Source organism: Hyaena hyaena, unplaced genomic scaffold, assembly GCF_003009895.1.
Source record: "Hyaena hyaena isolate Hyena2069 unplaced genomic scaffold, ASM300989v1 scaffold_209, whole genome shotgun sequence".
NCBI lineage: Eukaryota > Metazoa > Chordata > Mammalia > Carnivora > Hyaenidae > Hyaena > Hyaena hyaena.
In genome coordinates, this window is record NW_024080844.1 from 2,508,240 (window position 1) to 2,513,534 (window position 5,295).

The 5,295-nt window shown below is 43.0% G+C and overlaps 1 pseudogene; it reads left to right on the top strand.

Annotated features, from left to right (window-relative positions):
* Positions 1-1,227: 1,227 nt before the first annotated feature.
* On the top strand, positions 1,228-2,779 carry LOC120238561 (annotated as a pseudogene).
* The last annotated feature ends 2,516 nt before the right edge of the window (positions 2,780-5,295 follow it).

Here is a 5,295-nt window from a genome sequence, read left to right on the forward strand (position 1 = left end):
GAGTGCAAAGGGGAGGAGAGCTACCCAGTCTCTGCCAGTCTCCAAGGTCAATTTAATTAAGGTCTCTTTTAGAGTTCTATTTATTTTTCATCTGTTCTGAACTCTGCGGTCTGTATGTACAATGTAATTTCCAATTAATCCCCAGGGCGGTGGCTAAATTCTGGCTTACTTTGGACACAAATGCAGTCTGACCCTATCATCTGAGGAAACTCATATTTTATGAAGATGTCTTTTAGGAATTTTTGGCCATGATCTGGGCAGTCTCATGTTTGGTTGGGAGTGCTCGGTGGGCGGTGGTTCTTCAGCTCCTTGGTAGGCGTTCTTCTTTATCAAGGGCTGCTACTTTACTGTGGATATCCCGGAGCTAGTCATCTGCAACGATGAGGAGCTTAACAAGCTGCTGGAGCCAAGGTTAAATCCAGCATCTGGTGTCAGCAGCATTTCAGGCAGGCCATCAAGTGCGTGGTGGTCAGCGATGGGTGAGTGTGCTGCGTGGAGGCCGCAAGTTGGGTGAGGACGGCCTTGGAGACCTTGCCCAGGCTGGACACAGGGTTCCTGGTATGTGGGAGCAGCGGAGGTGCGGGCGGCCGGCTTGGGGCTGGGCAGGGCAGCCCTCAGGCCCTGACATCCCTACCGCGTGCTCCTTAGAATGTTGAGCCCAGTGTCCATTAGGAACTCGGTGGATTTCCCTTTCACTTTTAGGGTTACTCTGGGTTTGGGGAAGGTTGCTGAACCCCGTCCCCCCTAATCAGTATCATCTCTCATTACTAGAATGGGAGTTTTTAGACTTATTTTTGGGGCATTCTTTGGCCCAATGTTCTTTTTCTTTGCAGTAGGCACATTGATTTTTGTCTAGGCAGGGGCACCCTTCGAGTCGCTGGGAGTTCCCCTTACCTTCTTTTCCTGAAGCCAACAGCCTGAGGTGTCTTTTCTGGTCCTCTGGTTCTGTAGTTGCCACGAGTAGGATCTTGGCTAGACCCTGGTTTTGTCTCTTTTCAGCCCTTACCTGCTTGTCCTCTGCACTTTCCCTGTTGCTGTAGACCCTCTCTGCCACGACCACTAGATCTTGGAGGCTTTCTTTTCCTAGACGTTCTAGTTTCTGAAGTTTTCTCTGAATGTCAGGGGCAGACTGATTGATAAAAGCCATGGCCTCTGCAGATAAGTTTGCCTGAGCCTCAGAATCTATAGGGCTGTACTTGTGGAATGCCTTTATTATTTTCTTAAGGAATGCTGCGGGCTTTCCTCTGGTCCCTCACTGACATTGTAGGCTTGCGAGCCACAGCCTTGAGACCTGCCAATAGTCTGATCGTAGACTAAGAGGCTCTCCTTACCTTCAGCCTAGTTGTAGTCCCAATTTGGCCATGCCAGGGGAAACCTAGCGTCAATTCGAGCCTGGTCAGTAGTGGGAACTCCAGTGGGCCCAGGAACTAATTTCCTGGTTTCCGATTGGATCTTTTTTCAATCCTCAGTAGTGAACAGGACCTGCAACAATTGCTGGTAATCATCCCAGGTGGTCTGATGAGTAAACAGAACAGTTTCTAATAGGTTAATAAGGGCGCGGGGATTCTTCGAGAACAGAGCGTTTTGGGACCTCTAATTGTACAGAGCACTTGTGGCGAAGGGCCAGTAATGGTGGGACTGGTTGCCCCGATCATCAGGGGGGGCCTGTGGCCCTCAGGGGCAGGACAGTAGAGTCTGGTGTCTCAGTCGTCATTCCATGGCAGCTTTGGGCCCCTTGGGCGGGGAAAATTGGGTACAACCCTGGCACTGTAGCATTTGTGCCAATGTCTGGTTGGAACGGTGACAACCTGCTGGAGCCAAGTGCTAACATGCCTTAATTCAAGGGATGGAAAGTCACATGTAAAGATGGCAATGCCAGTGGGACCACACTGCTTGAAGTCTGCATTCTGCTACCAGCTCATCCAGTCTGCCCTTTCAGGATGTCTACAAAATTGGTGGTATTGGTATTGTCCCTGTGGGCCAGGTGGAGACTGGTGTTCTTTTTTTTTTCTTTTAGTGTTTATTTTTATTTTTGAGAGAGAGAGAGAGAGAGAGAGAGAGAGAGAGGAGGAGGGGCAGAGAGATAGAGGGGGAAACAGAATCCAAAGCAGGCTCCAAGCTCTGAGCTGTCAGCACAAGCCTGATACAAGGCTCAAATCCATGGACCATGAGATCATGACCTGAGCTGAAGTTGGATGCTGAGCCACCCAGGCATACCAAGACTGGTGCTCATACCCAGCATGGTGGTCACCTTTGCTCCAGTCCATGTTACAATTGAAGTACAGTCTATTGAAATAAACCATGGAGTTTTGAGTGAGGTTCTTCCTGGGGACAGTGTAGGCTTCAATGTCAAGAATGTACCTGTCAAAGATGTTCATCATGGCAATGTGGCAGATGACAGCAAAACAGACTTACCCATGGAAGCAAGTGGCTTCATGGCTCAGGTGATTATCCTGGACCCTCCAGCCAAATCAGTGCCAGATATGCACTTGTGCCGGGTTGTCACACAGCTCACATTATTTGCAAGTTTGCTGAGCTGAAGGAGAAGATTTATCATTGTTCTGGAAAAAAGCTGGAAGATGGCCCCAAGTTCTTGAAATCTGGTGATGCTGCCATTGTTGATATGGTCACTGGCAAGCTTTTCTGTGTTGAGAGACTTTTTGCTGTTCATGGCATGAGACAGACAGTTGCTGCGGATGTCATCAAAGCAGGGGACAATAAGGGAGCTGGAGGTGGCAAGGTCACCAGTTCTGCCCAGAAAGCTCAGAAGGCTAAATGAATATTACCCCCAATCTCTGCCACCCCAGTCTTAATCAGTGGTGGAATAACAGTCTCAGAACTGTTTGTGTCAACTGTTCTTTTAAGTTTAACACTAAAAGACTGATAACAATGCATTGTAAAACCATTAGAAGGAAAGGAGAATGTTTGGTTGACCATTTGGGTTTTTGTGTGTGTGACAGTTTTTAGTTATCAGTTCTTAAAATCAGTACTTTTTAATGGAAACAGCTTGACCAAAAATCTTTCACAGAATTTGAGACTCATGAAAATAAAAGTTTATTAAGGAAAAAGACCACAATGAGATATCATTTCACATCTGTCAGAGCGGCATGATAAGAGATAACAAGTGTTGGTTTTGGCACTTGATTTTTTTTTAATTTGACACCAAAAGCAAAGTAACAGAAACAAAAATAATCAAGAGGGGCTGCATCAAACTGAAAGGCACAGCAAAGGAGGAGGAAGAGGAACCCTTTTGCACTGCTGGTGGGAGTGCAGCCACTCTGGAAAACAGTATGAAGGTTCCTCAAAAAGTTAAAAATAGACCTACTCTATGATCTAGCAACTGCACTACTAGGGATTTATCCGAAGGATGTGTGCTGTTTCGAAGGGGTACATGCACCCCAATGTTTATAGCAGTACTATCGACAACAGCCAAAGTATGGAAAGAGGCCATATGTCCATCAGTTGATGAGTGGATAAAGAAGATGTGGTATATATACACAATGGAGTATTACTCAGCAATCAAAAGAAATGAAATCTTGCCATTTGCAACAATGTGGATAGAACTAGAGTGTATTATGCTAAGCAAAATTAGTCAGAGAAAGACAAATATTTCACTCATATGTGGAATTTAAGATACCAAACAAATGAACAGAAGGGAAGGAAACCAAAAATAATATAAAAACAGGGAGGGGGACAAATTATAAGAGAGTCTTAAATATAGAGAACAAACTGAGGGCTGCTGGGGTTGTGAGTGGGGGAGATAGATAAATGGGCAGGGGGCATTAAGGAGGACACTTGTTGGAATGAGCACTGGGTGTTATATGCCCAGGATGAATCACTGGATTTTACTCCTGAAATCATTATTGCACTATATGCTAACTAACTTGGATATAAATAAGTAAAAAAAAAGAAAAAAGGCACAGCAAAGGAAATCATTAACAGAATGAAAAGGCAACCTACCTAATAGGAGAAAATAATTGCAAATCATATATCTAATAAAGAGTAAATATCCAAAATACAGAAAAAATAATACAACTCAACAGAGTTGTTGGGCAGAGGACATGAATAGACATTTTTCCAAAGAAGACATACAGTTGGCCAACAGGTACATGAACAGGGACTCAACATCACAAATCACTAAGAAAACTCAAATCAAAATCACAATGAGATATCACCTCACATCTTTTAGAATTGCTGTTACCAAAAAGACAAGAAATAACAAGTGTTGGTGAGGGTGTGGAGAGAAGGAAACTCTTGGACACTGTTGGTAAATTGGTACAACCACTGTAGAAAACAATATGGAGGTTCCTCAAAAGATTAAAAATAGAACTACCACGTGATCCAGCTATTCCACTTCTGGTTATCTTTTCAAAGGAAACACAAACACTAATTTGAAAAGATATCTGCACCCTCATGTTCACTGAAGCATTCTGTACAATAGCCAAGACATGGAAGTACCCTAAGTGCCCACTGATGGATGAATGGATAAAGAAAATGTTATATGTATGATAAATATATATGATTTCTTGTGTGTGTGTGAGCACACACACAGGAATATTATTCAGATATAAAAAGGAATGAAATTCTGCCATTTGCAACAACTTGGATGGACCTTGAGGGCATTATGCCAAGTAGAATAAGTCAGACAGAGAAAGACAAATACCATATGATCTTACTTATATGTAGAATAAAAAACAAAGACAAAGACAAACAAAAATCCCTCTGAATTCATAAATACAGAGAACAGAATGATGGTTGCCAGAGACGGTGGTTGGGGTTTGGGTGAAATGGGTGAAAGTGGTCAAAAGGTGCAAGCTTCCAGTTATAAGATAAATAAGTCCTGGGGACATAATGTGCAGCATGGTGACTATAGTTAATAATACTATACTGTATATTTGAAAGTTGCTAAGAGAATAGATCTTAAAAGTCCTCATCACAAAATGAGTTAATCAGAGACAGACAAATACCATATGATTTCATTCATAAGTGGAATTTAAGAAATAAAACAAATGAGCAAAGGGGGGAAATAAAGAGGGGGGAAATCAAGAAAGATACTCTTAAATATAGAGAACAAACTGATGGTTACCAGAGGGGAGGGGGTGAGAGGATGTAGATTAAGGAGTACACTTGGTGTGATGAGCACCAAGTGTTGTATGGAAGTGTTGAATCACTATGCTGTACACCTGAAACTACTATTACACTTAAGTTAACTAACCAGAATTTTAATAAAAACTTTAAAAACAGTTCTCATCACAAGAAAAAAATTAACTATGTGTGGTGATGGATGTTAATTGA